General features: G+C 35.0%; 1 pseudogene; it reads left to right on the plus strand.

Annotated features, from left to right (window-relative positions):
* Positions 1–7,525: 7,525 nt before the first annotated feature.
* On the plus strand, positions 7,526–8,952 carry LOC134732836 (chromobox protein homolog 1-like; annotated as a pseudogene).
* Positions 8,953–17,555: the final 8,603 nt, after the last annotated feature.

The following is a 17,555-nucleotide window of genomic DNA, read 5'->3' on the forward strand; positions in this document are numbered from 1 at the left end:
TTCCCATTAGCAGTGAATGAGAGTTTCTGTTGTTCCATAATCTTGCCAGCGTTTTGTGTTGTCAGGGTTTTGAATTTTAATCATTCTTAATGGATATGCAGTGGTATTTTGTTGCTTTTTTACCTTTAGCTTTTTTATCATTTTCATTTCTCTGATGTATCTTCATCTATTTCTTCAATTTTGGCTTCTCCAAATCATTTTGTTTTAGGTGCATCTCATACACTGCACAGAGTTGGGTTTTGCTTTGTAATTAAAATTGAAAAGATATATTTATTTATTTCAATAGATGAATTAAGTCTGTTCATATTTATTGATACAATTTATAGATTACATCTCAACTCTTAAAATATTTTATAATTATTATGCATATTACATACTAACTTATGTTTATCTTATTTAAAATATTTTACTTGTTTTACCTTTTCAATTATTTTTTGTCTTGTAATGAGGTTTATAGTTTTGTCTCAGATACAAACTTATATTTTAAAAAATATATTAATTATTACTTTTTAAAAAAAATTTACAATATGATGTGTCCAATTTTAATTGAATCCCTTAACTAAAAACGTACTCTTTTCAAATCCCAACAGCTATTATTTACTAGCATTTTGGAATGAAAAATTAGAATTCTGAGACATTCTCAGGAATTTTAAAATCATGAAGTATTCTTTATTCTTATAACATTTCATTTATATTTTTAATAAAATATAAATGTATTTGTACATAATTGAGCACTGGGAAAGAATCAAACACTGATAACTGCCTAAACACTGATAACTGCCTATGTCACTGAAAATGTTATTAGGTAGTATTCAAGTAATATAACATTAAGATATCCTACCAAAATTAGGAGGAGTCCACATGAACATGTAACAAAATTGTCTTAACTATTTCACATCCAAAAGTTTTAAATTTTGAAAGAATACTAATGGGATTTATATAAAGTATATCCTATGCACACTTTTGTTAATATTCTTCTTATTTACAAGAATGATTCACCCTTAGGAGCAGACAGCATCACTTAAAAACCTGCAACCATAAAAGTAATTATTTGGCTGTAAGTGGTTAAAATTATTAAAATGTTTTATATATAAAACGCAAGTTTTTAATTTCCCTTTTCTAAATTTATATTTTGTTTCAGAATTATAATAAACAAAATATAAAACATATTTTGGACAAAAGTCTGAAAAAGGAGGAAAACAGCAGCTTAGTGACAAAATAGATTTAACTGTCATGAGAAAACATTGCTTACAAATCCTTTTGATTTCCTATTTTTATAATCAAACAATTCAGTTTAGTACTTCAAATCAAGTTGTATGAGATCTTTTTTGTGAAGAATAAGTTAGAAAACAAATTAATTAGTAAAGTAAATTTACTTTCAAGGTAAATATACCATTGTGAATTCTGCTTATTATTTAACAAATTCTACATTTTACTTAATGATATTTTACATAGAATGCTTTATTTATACAGTGTATGTGCAATTATTTTGATGAAATTTTATATCACAACTTATCTGTAGTCAAAATAATGAGCCCCAACCGAAACCTCATATGTTATACAAAAGTTAACTCAAATTAGAATGTTTAAATATAAAATGGAAAGTACAAAACATTTAGGAAAAAATATTCTGAAAAGTCTTTGAGATCTAAGGATTACAAAAAAATTCTCAGACAAGACACCAAGAGCACCATTCATACAAGGAAAACAAATGAATAAACTGGACTTCATAAAAACTTAAAATGTTTAACTCATAGGGTGACCTGGGTGAAGAATACACAGGACTTCTCCATTCTAGCTCGGCAACTTTTGTAAATGCATAATTATTTTAAAATAAAGGTTTTTAAATAAGCACAATCAGAAATGACAATGGTGACATTATTATAGATCCCACAGAAGTACAAAAGATCCTCGCAGATCATTATGAACACTTCTATACATACAAAATAAAAATCTAGGGGAAATTAAAAAACTGGAAACTACAACCTTCTAAGAATAAACCTGGAAAATACTAAATTCTTGAGCAGACTAATACCAAATTCTGTAAATAGATCAGTTTAGCTTCCCAGTATATGAAGCAGCATGTAGAAGAGAAAGAATGGCCTGGAGGGACAAAGAAAGAGTGGAATCAATAAAGAAACTATGAGCAATTTTGTGGCATTAAAACAAGTCTGGTGAGAAGAGCCAGGATGGCCAAGTAGATGAAGCCAGGACGAGCATCTCCCACTGAGAGACGGTATCATCAAGAACACTGGTACACTCCAACCGGATCTTCAAAGACAAGGCATTGAGAGTAGACAGAGGGAGGATACAGACCATGGGCTGAGTGGAGAGGAAGCTGAGAACCCTGCAGGGTACTTCCTAGCACCAGGACTGATTCCTGGCCTCCCAGGAGCTCCTGGAGGGGAAGTGAGTTAAATAGGAGAGCACTAGCCCACAGTCTCCACAGACTTTTGAAACCCAAGCTTCAGGATACCCCATGATCACCACAAACATCTGAGCTGGAGGCAAGAGCTGCTTGGAAAGGTGGCAAGGATAGACCTCCAGCCTGAGTGAAGCTCATGGGAACAGCTGCAGTGGAGCACAGCCAGGAACACCTATCACCCAACACTTGCCATGTTCCTCTAGATGGCTTTGGTCTTTGGTTGACTGTCAGACCTAGAAAGAGCACAGTTGTCTTGTACATGGGATGGGGCCAGTCTATGTGAGCACCCCTGTGTCTGCTGTCCTCTACTGGGATCCCTGCCTGGACATCGCCACTTGCAACATAGCTTCAGATGGTCAGCCAGCATATTTCACAGTGGCCACCACCATAGCTCCTTTGCCAGCAAACACAACCATCAGATAGCTTCTGCAGACAAGCCCCCACCATCGTGCACCTGCCCACAGGTTCCTGCCAACACACTCAACTGAAGCCTCTCACCACTGCTTTGCTGGAATGCACTTGCCCACCACTCACCCTCTGCTTTGCTGGAACACATGCTTGCATGGATCTTGCTTCCACTGCCCCACCCCCACTGGCACATGCACACATGACAGTATACCCTGCTTCCACTGTCCCAACAAACTGCTTTTGCTGGCATCTACCATCTGAGTGTGGTTGCCAGTGACCAGTAACACCTCAGACCCTCCAGTGCAGCAGGTGCTTAACTTAGAGGATCCAGAGAACCAAGTTGGGCCTGGCTCCACTGTCAGGCTGAGAACACACAGCCCAGGAGTGCTGAGCTGAGTCTTTACCCCCTAAAATCATCCAGTAATGGAACCCATTGACTGTTCCTAACTTATACCACAGTTAAATCCTAAAGGGCATAAAATAATATAAAAAACAAAAAGCCACATCAAAGGACAGAAACTTAAAAGGGACATCAGCTCACACAGATGACAAAGAACCAGTGCAATAACTCTGGCAACTCAAAAAGCCAGAGTGTCTTCTTCCCAATGACTGCACTAGCTTACCAGGAATATTTCTTAACCAGGCTGAAATGACTCCAATGACAAACATATAATTCCAAATCTGGAAGGCAACAAAGATAACTGAGATTCAGGAGAAAGTTGAAACCTAATCCAATAAATCTAAAGAATCCAATAAAATGATACAAGAGCTCAAAGACAAAATAGCCATTTTAAGAAAGAATCAAACTGATCTGATACAGCTGAAAAACTGATTACAAGAATTTTATAGACGAATCAAGAATTAACATAAGAATAGATCAAGATGAGAAAAAGATCTTAGAGCAAAGAACAGTTCTCCAAATCAACTCAGTCAGACAAAAAAAGTAGGAAGAAGAATGAACAAAGCTTCTGAAAATAATGGGATTATAGAAAGAAACAAAATGCACAACTCACTAGCATTACTCCAGAGAGGAAGGGAGAGCAAGCAACTTGGAAAACATATTTGAGGATATTGTCCAAGAAAATTTCCCCCTCACTGGAGAGGACAACATTCAAACTCAAGAAATTCAGAGAACCACTGTGAGATACCATGCAAGATGACCATCCCTAGACCCACAGCCATCATATCTCTAAGATAAATGCAAAAGAAAAAAAATCTTACCGGCTGCTAGACAGAAGGTACAGGTCACTTACAAGAGAACCCTATCATGACCAAGTGAGATTATTCCCAGGGATGCAAGGATGGTTCAATATATGAAAATCAATCAATATGATACATCATACCAATAAAATGAAAATAAAAACCCTAAGGTAATTTTATTGGATACTGAAAAAGCATTTGAAAAAATTCAACATCCCTTTATGATAAAGCCCCTAAAAAGACTGGATCGAGAAGGAAAATACCTCAACACAACGAAAGCCACATATCTAGTATGATACAGAATGGGGGAAAACTGAAAGCCTTTCCTCTAAGATCTGGAACACAACAAGGATAGCCATTCAAACCACTGTTATTAAACATAGTAATAGAGGTCCTAGCTAGAGCAATTAAACGAAAGAAATAAAAGGCATTTAAATTGGAAAAGAGGACATTAAATTATCCTTGTTTGTGATGATATGATCTTATATTTTTAAAAATCTAATGAGTTCACCAAAAAAATTATTAGAAATGATAAAAAAATTTAGTAAAGTTGCAGGATACAAGGTCAACATACAACAGTCCATAGCATTTCTTTATGCCAACAGTGAGCAATGTGAAATCAAAAACAAGAAAATAATCTAATTTACAATAGCTAAGGATAAAATAAAATGTGTATGAATTAACTGAACCAAAGAAGTTAACAGTCTCTACAATGAAAACTATAAGACATTAACTAAATAAAGAGAAATCCAAAAAATGTAAAAAAATATGAGCATAGATTGAAAGAATCAATATTGTTAAAAATATCCTTAGTAGCCAAAGCAATCTACAGGTTTAATGCAATTCCTAACAAAATACTAATGGCAGTCTTCACAAAAATAGAAAAAATAATCTAAAATTTATATGGAACAACAAAAGACCCAGAATCGTGAAAACTCTTCTGAGAAAAAAATAACAAAACTGAAGGAATCACATTTACAGTATAGCTTCAAGTTATACTAGAGAGCTGTAACAAACAAATGAATAGTACTAGCATAAAAACTGACACATATACTCCTGGAACAGAATAAAGAACCCAGAAACAACCACATATCTACAACAAACTCATCTTTTACAAAGGTACCAAGAACATACATTGAAGAAAGAACAGTCTCTTCATTAAATGGTGTGGGAAAAACCGGATATTCATATGCAAAAGAATTAAACTAAAACTCTGTCTTCCACCATGTAAAAAACAATCTAATCAAAATGGATTAAAGACTTAAATATAAGACCTCAAGTTATGAAATGGCTAAAAAAGATATTGAGGAAACTCTCCAGGACATTATTCTGGGCAAAGATTTCTTGAGGAATACCCTACGAGAACTGGCAAAAAGCAAAAGGCAGGCAACCAAATCAAAAATGAAAAAATGAGATCAAAGCAAGTTAAAAAGCTTCCACACTGCAAAAGAAACAATCAACAAAGTGAAAAGACAACAAACAGAATAAGAGAAAATATTTTCACACAATCATTCTGACAAGGAATTCATAACTAAAATACATGTTTACTGTGAAAAAGAGAAGCTCAAACAACTCTACAGAAAAAAATTGAATAATCTGTTTAAAAAATGGGCAAAAGATCTGAATAGACATTTCTTAAAATAAGACATAGAAATTGTAAACAGATACATAAAGGGTGCTAAACATCACTGATCATCAGATAAATGCAAATTAAAACTACAGTGAGATATAATCTCACCCCAGTTAAAATGGCTTTCATCCAAAAGACAGGCAATAATGAATTCTGGCAAGAACGTGGAGAAAAAGGAAACACAGTATACTGTTGGTGGGAGTGTAAATTGATACAATCACTATGGAGAACAGTTTGGAAGTTCCTGGAATATAAAAATAGAACTGCTATATGATCCAGCAATCCAATGCTTGGTATATACCCAAAAAGAAGTGAATCAGTACATTGAAGAGATATCTGCACTCCCATGTTTATTGCAGCACTATTCAAAAAAGCCAAGCTTTGAAAGCATTCTAGGTGTCCATCAACAGATGAATGGATGAAAAAACGTAGTATATATACACAATGGAGTACTATTCAGTCATAAAAAAATGAGACTCTGTTATTTGCAAAACATGGATGGAATTAGAGGTCATTATGTTAAGTGAAATAAGCCAGACACAGAAAGTAAACTTTGTGTGTTTTCTCTTATTTATAGCAGCTAAAAATTAAAACAATTGAATTTATGGAGATAGAGAGTAGAATAATAGTTACCAGAGGCTGGGAAGGATAGCTGGGGACAAGGTTAAGTAAAGATAATTATTAGGTACCAAAATACATTAACAGCTTGATAGAATGAATAAAATCTAGTATTTGATAGCACAATAGGATGACTACAGTTAATAATTTATTGTACATTTCACAATAGGGTGACTATAGTTAATAATAATTTATTGTACATTTCAAAATAACTAAAAAGTAAAGTTGTATTGTTTGTAACACAAACAAAGGATAAATGCTTGAGGTGATATTTTGATACACAATGGGGTATGAAGATTATTTATTCTGATGTGATTACTATGCGTTGTATGACTGTATCAAAATATCTCATGTACCCCACAAATATTTATACCTACAATGTACCCATAAAAATTAAAAACTAAAAATAAAGACTCCAGCCACATTATAAGTATTTTTATTTATCGCAACTTATTTGCAAATGTGTTGTATTTCCAATGTGTTGATGAAATCTGAGTGAAAAGAAAAAGTTAATAGCACAATTGTTTTCAAAAACAGATAAAATAATTTAAAATATTGTATAAATGATAAAATAAGAATATACTCATCTAAGCATCTAGTATATTTAATTGTGACAGAACATTTACTGAATTTATATGTGGCTTAAAGAACTAGAAATGTCCGTATAACATAGTTTTAAGTGTAATATATTGACAAGAATCAAAGGGATAAAAAAACAAAAAACAAACAAAAACCCAATTACCTAGTCAGATTATATTGTGTTTACAGAACTCCATTGGGTATTATCAGTAGTATCTGTCAGGAGAGAATAAGAGGTAAGAACATGTTTGCTATCCTGCAGGAGTTTCCTGGTTAAGTCTACAAAGATAAGTAGCACAATATCAACAAAAAACAAAAAAAAAGAAGAAATACGATGATGTGAAATGCAACTAAATGTTACTCTGTTAGTAACATTTACATTGTCAGTTGTATTACTGTCTCTGACTGCTTATCAAGAATTGGTAAAATCATAGAACTATAAGTTAGGTTCATGCTTTTTAATGTCATAAGTCTAGAGGGTTCAGAGATAAGTCTTCCTGGTCCTTTTCAATATGATAGAGAGAGAGATTCAGTCAGGAGAGAAGGATGTGGCTGGAGAACATTAACCATCACTCATACTGGACGAATGTTCCACTAAGCCGAGCGCTGTCTTATCTGTCTTTTGGAAGATTACAATATAGTAAGAAAGATGAATATTTACATAAATGATTATTTTCAAGGTATGATGTGAAGTTCAAATAAAAGGTGATTTCCAAAAACATAAGATTAAATCCAACTGCAGAAAAGTCCTCATATTTAAGCTGGCTGTTTAAAAATGACTAATAGATGAGAGAATTTTTTTGATATAGAAAATAAACCATAATAAAATACATCAAGCTAAAAAAATCCCATGGCAATATTTAGAGAATAGTGAATTATAGAGTGTGGAAAGTTTTGAGAAATGAGTAAGGAAATGTGGCTTAAGTTTCATAGTGGATATCAAAGGGCTATATGTGGGAGATTTTTGAAACAGAAGAGTGATATAAATTAATATGTATTTTATTTATTTTTTCTTTCGAATACTTTATTATTTTTGTGGGTACATAGTGGGTATATATATTTACATGGGGTACATGAGAAATATATACATGGGGTACGTGAGAAGTTTTGATACAGGCATGCAATGTGAAATAAGCACATCATGGAGAACGGGGTATCCATTCCCGAGAGCATTTATCTTTTGAGTTACAAATAATCCAGTTATATTCCTTAAGTTATTTTAAAATATACAATTATCATTGACGATAGTCACCCTATGGTGCTATGAAAGAGCAGGGGTATTACATATTTTAGATAAAAATGTTTGTGTTAGGATAAAAGATAGATGAAAGGGGCTCAGAAGAGGAGACAGCCATCGTCCAGGGCCTGCGGTTCACCGCCTCAGTGAAGGGCTCCACTGCAACCACCAGGCTTGTTGCTTTCCTGGGCGCCAGTCCCCAGCGAGCCCCACGCCAAGCCAGCAGCACGGCACCGATTCTTCTCTGGCTCTTGGGTGCTGCTCTGAGCAGCATCACCCTTTCAGCCTCACCAGAAAGCGGGCAGGCACCATGTGGAAAAATTTAAACAAGAAAAAAATGTGGTAGAGGTGCCGAATGAGGAAGAGGAGTGTGTGGTGGAAGAAGTTCTCCACTGTTGTGTGGTGAAGAGTGAAGTGGAATAGCCGGTAAAGTGGAAGGGTTTCTCAGATGAGGACGACAAACACAGGGGGAGGCAGATGAGAACCTCGTTGCTGAGTTTCTGCAGTCACAGAAAACAGCACGAGACAGATGAGTCAGAGGGAGGCAAGCACAAAGCTGTTTCTGATTCTGAAGGTAAGGGAGAGGAGGTCAAAGCTAAGAAGAAGTAAGTCAGAAAAGCCACGAGACTTTGCCCTGGGTTTTGAGTCACAGAGGATTATTGGAGCTACCGACTCCACTGGAGAGAGAGCCCTTGCTCCTGATGAAATGGAAAAGCCTCCGATGAGGCGGACCTGGCTTCTGCCAAGGAAGCCAATGTCAAGTGCTCACAGGTTGACATATCCTTATGTGAGGAAAGGCCAGTGTGGTATTTCTACCCCTCAGAGGATGATAACAAGAATGATGACAAGAACTAATTCTTCTGAGTACCAGCTTCTGTGACATCGGACTGTGGGTTTCAAGAGGGAAGGGAAAGAGTTCTACTTGTCTTGACACCATAGAAGTGGCTTGAAAAGATGTCCTTTAAAGAGCAAGTATAATTTTCTGTGTTCTGCAGCAACCCAAGTGCTTTAACGTCCTTCGGAGCTCTACAGTGCGCACATATGGAAGGGGAAGGGGATAAATGTTTCAAGGCAACCGGTTTTGCACTTTACTGAGAAAAACAAAGGGTCTTCAATGACGAACAAAATCTGCGGATTTGGATGTGTGGGAGGGCAAACAAGATACTCTCTGCAATACACAGTCCTCTTCCCAGTAGTGTTAACTATGATTTTTTACAGCGTAGCATGCGTGTAGTTTTGGGCTATTACTGGTGTATTATTTGGGGGTGGGAGGGATGTGGAGGGAGGAAGGGAGATGGACAGGTTCTTTTGGGTTAAAATTTGGGGCCTGATTCGGGAAATGGTAAAACAATGGAAAGAACAGGTAACTAACTACTTGCTTCTATGCTCACAATATTTTACCTTTTCAAAAAATGTCATTGGCACCATAAATGAGGACTATAATAGACTGTTTAGATGTTGTAAATACCTGAAATCTATAAGCGAAGGTGTTCCCTGCCTGAGCTTCATGCTCTTCTCCACAAAGACCATTTCATAAGTTCCAAAGCTGCCATTTTGAAGATGGTAACTGACTGAGGAGGAAAGTCTTTTATTGGAGAGTATAAACAGGCATATCATTCTGTCTCGGAGGTGTTAATTCTTGAAATTAGACAAGAAGACCCTTGATTTTTTAATTACGAAGTTATAAATATCAGCTTGTTCACAGAATGCACTGGCTGAGGTATTTGGAGAGGGGAAGAAGGTGGCATAGTAGATGGAAGAGTAGGAAAAGGAAAAGGCCCACACTGTTGGAATTTTTGAAGCTTCTCTGTTTTTTGAGTTTCAAACTCTGTGGAAGGGATCAGCCACAGACAGCACAATTTTCATTAAATCTACTCAAAGGTTGAATAATTTCAGAAGTTCTGTCCTCAAGAGAAGTTTAAACTTTCATACTGGGTTACCGATTCACTTTAAAACACACACACATACACCCCCCCAAACAGAAAAACATTTTTAAAAAATATTCTAAGAATTAACAGATACCTAAAATGCTCTGTCTTGAATCATGAGAACAACCAGCTCTTGATATTGTCTAGATCTGAATCTAGTATTACATTGTGAAATATTTTTAGTCATTTGTTAGGTTTCTGTGAAAACCTTGTTTTATTGTAAACTTCATGCCATGCATGCTGTCAGTTTGTATCTTAATAAAATCAGTTCTATAATCTCCAAATAAACAAACAATAAAGATAGACTGAAGGAAAAGGTACTGAAGTGAAGAAGACAAATTAAAAGGTGGTTATACCAGTAGGCCAGATTTTAGGAAGCAAAAGCAGTGAAGAAAACAGGGGAAATGTATCAGACAGATATGGAATCCTTCTGTGACAAGCTTAATATGAGACAGGATGCAATTGAGAGGACAGGCTAAATACATGGCTCTATGCTTTGGAAGTAGCAGCTATAGCTATGAAAAGAGATGAACTCTGACAGATATAATAAACATGTATAAGCCATAAGCTTTAGTACTAAATATTGGGAGGAGGGACAAAGAAAGAGGAGGAAAACTATAAGGAAGGAATAAGAGGAAGAAGATCATAATGAGTGAATAAATATTTGCTAAGCTTACTTGGCTTTATCCATTGCAGTTTTTTACTGAAAACATCAGTGAATGCTGTATTGTTCCTGCCCCCAAGAAGCCCATGTTTTCTTTGTGACAATGACATTAAAATTATAGTCAACATGATGTATGTTAAAATAGAAAAGTTAGTAAAGTTTCCATGGAATAAAGAAGCTATTTATACCTGTGCTGAGGTGAAGAAGTTAAAAAATTTTAGAAGGAAGTTGATATTTTATCAAATCTGTTTGAACGTTTTCTAATTTTATAACAGTTAGATTTTGTGCTCATTAAACCATCAACTACTTAAACTCTAACCAATTTCCAGAGTTCTGAATAATGCAGTGACCACCCACACACACACACACACACACACACACATTTGTACGTAAAAAGTACTACTTTGGCTTATATTCTATACTAATTGAAAATAATTAGAAGAAAGACAACTATGTATGTATATTCTAGAGGCAATTACATCCTAGAAATTTATAGGCCAAATTCAGCTTCAGCTTATTTATACACACTCATTAAAGCATTAGTGTATTAACCGTGGCAAGTAGATGAACTTGAATGAAAACTAATGAACCAGACAAGAACTACTGGCCCAAATGAGATAAAATATTTCTTGCTTCCATGTTGCTGACAAGCAAAGGCAAATCGCTTAATGCCTTGGAAATCCCTCTCCATCCAAAAATCAATTTGCCATAGCTTCTGATAACATATTTTTATGCAACCAAACTAAAAATGATTAAATTCATTTTATAAAATATTTTCTTGATTCTCATATTCAGCATAATATTCACCTTCACATGCATGGAAAAATAAGTATCTGAAAATATCTAAATTCTAAATGGCACTTATATTGAATTCCACTTAGCAAAGAAATTATTTTTCTCCTTAAATATCCTCATTCTAATTCAATTTTTTTCACTTGTCACAAAAAATATAAGTATCTGAGAAATAACCTTAAACAAAATATTCAATTGGCCACCTCAGTCCTTAAAAAGTAGGTCTTGAATCAATTCTGAATATCAGAAATGCATAAAAATGATGCCAGATTATCTGTTTAGTTCTAGGAAATATAAGGTGTCAGGAAATAAAGAAGGATGGAACTAAGTAACTTACAAGCCCTGATTTTTTTTTTCAATATTTACATCCTTTAATAGACAAAGAAAAAAAAGTATCCAGCTTCAGCTATGGCATTTGGAACTGTTCAAGCCCACAACCTCTGAGTTCCATGTGTTCCCTGATCTCAAACAGTGAAATGAGAGAGTGCAACAAAGGGAATCCTAAGGAATCAAAGCTCCAATACTCCTCATTTCCACCTTCCACCATGCCAACCTTGAAGTAGACATGAGGTTTAGGAATAATCATGTTTACTTGTATCTGGGGGCATATACAAGTCATAAAGCTTACCACCTCTACCCACAGGAAGAAAACAATGTTATTTAAGAACACATAGATGCCTCCATCACTTGGCATGTGATCTTTAGTATGTCAAGCGGTGACCTAAAACATTCATTCACATACTGAATATTATTCAGGCCTTGGAGAATACTTCTCCACATCTCCAGCCTTCTGTTCTCAAAAAACCATGCGCCAGCATCCAGATGCTCTGAAAGTCTGTGGCTTTTGAATCTGCTGCCATCAATGACTGACTCAGATAATCTGAACTGAATAGTGGATTTGAACATAATACTTAAGTAGTAGAAAAGGCAAGTTAGCTTCACAAATCCCTCCTCTCAGAATAAATACAGTAGATTCTTGCAGAAAATTGTATGGTTTCTTAGTGACACCATATATCATTTTTTCCCTTTACTTTTCCTTTGTTCTTTATAATCTAATTTTGTGGCTCATCTTCAATAATTTGACAAAATAAGCTTACATATTTTTGTATTTTATTACTATGAAGATATACTTGTAAACTTGGAAATGAAGAGATCATTTAAGAATTGACTGCTTTGATTCATAACTTGTGAATACTTAGGCATAGTATGTGGGCCTCCATCGTCACTCTAATCAATGCCCTTTATCGGACCAGATCCAGCATCAGTTCTCAACTTTCTCTTATATAATATCTGCCACATTTAACACAACCTGTCATTTACTCTTTCTCAAATACTACTCTTATTGGACATCAGGACTGCCTTCCCTCAATGTATTCACTCTCTGGCCTCATGAGTTCTGTCTCCTTTGGTTGTCAAGGCTTAACCTCTAAATCATTTCAACTCTGGTTTCTTGACTGTAAATATCAAATACTGATGACATCCACATTTATAGCTGGAGCTCTAATACCTCCCTTGAACTTAGACACTGATCTCTCATCTTTGCTTCTATGTGTAATAGACATCACAAGTCTAAAATGTTCAAAACCATACTCTTTTGTTCCATCCCCTAAACCTGTCCTTCCTACAGTCTTCCCCATTTCGTTAAATGACAACTCCATTCTACTCCAATTTCAAGGTCTATAACCTTGATATCTCTTTTCTTTAATGTTGACATTCATAGATATAGCTATGAAAAATATCCAGAATCAAAACAATTCTCACCATATCCACTGCTAGTGCTACTCCAGCTACAATCATCCCTCATCTGAAATAGTCCCCTAATTAGTTTCCCTGCATCAATCTCTATCTACCTGTGGTCTATTTTTTACACAGCAATCCCGCAATACCTTGAAATGAAAGTCTGACCATATTACTCTGCTCAAAACTATACAGTGCCTTTCATGCATTTTGGCATTAAAGTATTTTTCAGATCACAAACGTGCATTTTCCTGATCAATTTTTTATATACCAATGGCATGCTTCTGATTTATATTGTACTAAAATTATTTTCATGTTAGTATTTTTCTACTAATATTTCAAAGTAAATATTTATATGTTAATTAATTACTTAAGTCATAAAATGTTTGATACATAATACATATAAAGAAATTGATAAACAAACACCTTTAAATTACCCTCAATTTTATGAATTGGAAAAATTGTCAATACTATTGCATGTATCTATGTAGTTTTCTCTCATCTTACCCCGTTAATTGTTGTGTGTTGTTCATCATTCTGTTTACTTTTTTTGGTTTAGCTTGGTTACATATGTAGTTATCAAATAAACTATTTTTATTTTCATAGATACTTATAAAAATACTACCATACCCTGTGTAATCTCCTGGAACTTGCTGATTTTACTATCCACTGATTCTAAGATCTATGTATGTTGCTGCATTGACATCTAGCTCATACATTTTCACTTCTACATAATAATCCAACATTATAATGGATTTCCTTGTCAATTAATATTTTAGGTTTTTTGAGATTTTTGCAACTGTAAACAGTGCTGATAAGAAATGGTGTGCATGCAGTCTAACACGCATTTACAATTTCTTTGTGGAGTACACCTATTAACAGAATTGGTGGCTTATACAGTATATAAATATTCAACTTCAAAGTATAGCATTACATTGCCTTCCAAAGTGATTGAGCCATTTGTACTCTCAGCAGCACTGAATAGGTACCATGTTTTTCCACATTTTCACTATTCATATTAAATTTGAGCTGCTTGAGGTGGCGTGCATCTGTAATCCCAGCTACTCGCTACTCGGGAGCCTGAGGCAGGGAAATCACTTGAACCCCGGAGGCAGTGAGCCAAGATCTAGCCACTGCATTTCCAGCCTGGGCAACAGTGTGAGACTCCAGCTAAAAAAAACCAAAAAACAAAAAAACAATGATTTCTATGCCAGATGCAATGGCTCAAGCCTCTAACCCCAGCACTTTGGGAGGCCAAGGAGGGCGGATGACCAGAGGTCGGGAGACCAAGACCATACTGGCTAACACAATGAAACCCCACCTCTACTAAAAACACAAAAAATTAGCCAGGCATGGTGGCATGTGCCTGTAATCCCAGCTACTCAGGAGACTGAGGCAGGAGAATCGCTTGAACCCAGGAGATGGAGATTGCAGTGAGCCGAGATCACGCCATTGCACTCCAGCCTGGGCAACAAGAGCAAAACTGCATCTCAAAAATAAATAAATGAATAAATAAATAAATTTGACCATTTCATTATACCCTTTAAAATAAAATGAGGGAAGATAGTATAAAAATCCTCCCCAGCCAGTAACACAGCCACTAACACGCCTACAATGTCCTAGGTGATCTATTCCTATGCCGTCTCTGGCTTCATCTCCTACTCTGCTATCCTTGCTTTCTTCTCTCCAGCATAATGCAAAATCAAGGCACTGAACTTGCAGGTACCTGGAATACTACCACTATCCATCTCTCCTTCCACTACTACATACTACACTGTCTATTCTCTTCTCTACATGGCGCCAAATGGCTTCTCAAACAGTAACTTTCCGGACTCTACAAATTCAAATAACTACCCCAGTACCATCATTGCTTTCTTTGTTCTCCTCTCTCCTTAAATATTTGCGTAGCTCTTACCAACTGATATATTATATATTATTATTTTATGTATTTCTGATACGTCCTCTTCACATTACAAGATAAGTTATATGATGGCATGGATGTTGACTCCTTCCTTCACCACTATACTATTAATAACTAGATAACTGCCTGTCTACAGTCTTTTCTCAACAAAAAATTATGGAATGAATGAATGGTGGTAAATTATGACCAAAAGATCCACTTAATAAAAAGTTGAAACTATTAAACCTATTGTGCTATGAGATTGGAACTGAACTGAAGGCTTTAGTATGTAAAGTGGGTTCATTCTCCAATAAACATAAAACTTCTTCTTAGAAAGGCTAAATTTTCTAAATATTTTAATGAGTTACCATAAAACTTATTTAATAAAATGTTTAAAAGTGACCATGTAAATATTCAAAAATATGTACAATTGAACTTAATAAAATTTGAATAATTTTCCCAACTTATTTGTATTCAAGGACATGAGATTAATTGTAATGTGCCTAATGATAATGCAACTACATTTATGCATAGAAATTGTAGTTTACAACACTTAGTAGTGAGTTTTAGTATATTTAATGTATAGCAACTATATTTTTAAAATTATAACATAATTAAGTTCTTACAAAAGATTTTCAAGTACCATGCAATATAATGTCAGAAACTAAAAGCATTTCTAAATAACATTTTCAACCACTGTTTTATGTTGAACACATTTTTGTTTGAATTACTTTGTTTGTGTTTTCTTGACTCACCTGAGGCTATTTTAAAAAAGGAGAATTTGGTGCTGTGGCAATGGAACCAGACCTGTTTTGCAACTTTTAATCTTGCACTTTTGCTTAAATTTTTTGAGCTTTAACACTCTTTTTTTTTTTTTAAAGGGATTTAGTAATTAATGGTCACTAAACTTAGTTCACAGTTCCTTGTAATAAAAAGGGGATGGATCATCTATTCAAAAGTGTTTTACAAAATATAAATAGCAATCAAATATTAGTTTATTTTATTCCTCATCACCTAGAGTATTCATTTAACATTCTTGTATTTGTTCAGTCTCCAAACTTTGAGTACCTACCATATGTGATCTACTTTGCACCAAGATGAATAAAACAGTTTAACTCAAAGAGCTTCACTTATTTTCTTTTTGTTAGGAATATCTTGATTGCAGATTTTTTTCTTTCCCCATGTATAAGCTCCTCATCACAAATGTTTAACAGATTCTATTTGTTACTTACATGACACAAAAAATGTCCTCAGTACCCATGACCTTACATAAAATAAATTGTGTTAATCATAAATTCATAGTGAGAGTAATATTCTGCCTTATCCTAATAATTTATCTCAAAGCTTTGTCTAAATAGGCTAAAATATCTGGCTCTGCGGTTTCCTCCTTTGATCTCTTAACTTTTAGCACTGAGTCCATTGGGGTCCATTTATTTTTCATTAAAAAATGAGTATGTTCTACCACAAAATTTACAGAAAAAAGCAGTTTAGATTTCTTGTGCCTTTTTTAAATATAGAATATGTATTAACTATATAGAACTAAATATGAAACTATAACAATTGAAATTAGTTCTGAAAAAATATTGAGTCTCCAAAAATATAATAAAACTGTTTAATTAGATACTAAAAATGAATATAATTGTTTCAGACTGGTGACTGAATGGTAGAGAGCACAAACTAAAGAAGTTGAATTTTTTTTTTCAGGGCTTTGTGTATGAGTTTAGTGTGTGCGGTTCAGAAGAAAATAATGTGAAATGCTATTTATAAGAATGTGCATATATAAGATGATCTCAACGCCAGGCAATAGAAGCAAGAAATTGGGCAGGCGTGGTGACTCACGCCTGTAATCCCAGTACTTTGGGAACCTAAAGTGGGCAGATGACTTGAGGTCAGGAGTTGGAGACTAGCCTGGCCAACGTGGTGAAACCCCGTCTCTAATAAAACACAAAAATTAGCCGGTGTGGTGGCTCACCCCTGTAATCCCAGCTATTCGGGAGGCTGAGGCAGGAGAATCTCTTGAACCTGGGAGGCAGAGGTTGCAGTGAGTAGAGGTCATGCCACTGCTCTCCAGCCTGAAAGACAGAGCGAGACTCCCTCTCAAAAATAAAAATAAAGCAAGAAACTAGAAGATGCAAAACAAAAGGAAATGTGTTCAGCCTGACTAGGACAAAAATTAAGTGGAGAATAAGTGTGGTTAATACCACTGTGATGATTTTGTTAAAAGATCCTAGGATCTCTTTTTCTGAAGATGTGCTCTGACAGTGCGGTATATTCCCTAAGATCTTTATCCCACACTCCTCACCTAAAAGAATAAATCCTAGCTTTAGAAAACGCTTTTCTTTCAATCAGTATATTGAAAATTCGCAAAGCATCTGGACCTCTGTAGTTGATAAGTATATATAGAGTGTTTGTAACCTCAAAAACATTGTACGCTATC

This window comes from Symphalangus syndactylus, chromosome 17 (assembly GCF_028878055.3).
Source record: "Symphalangus syndactylus isolate Jambi chromosome 17, NHGRI_mSymSyn1-v2.1_pri, whole genome shotgun sequence".
Classification (NCBI taxonomy): Eukaryota; Metazoa; Chordata; class Mammalia; order Primates; family Hylobatidae; genus Symphalangus; species Symphalangus syndactylus.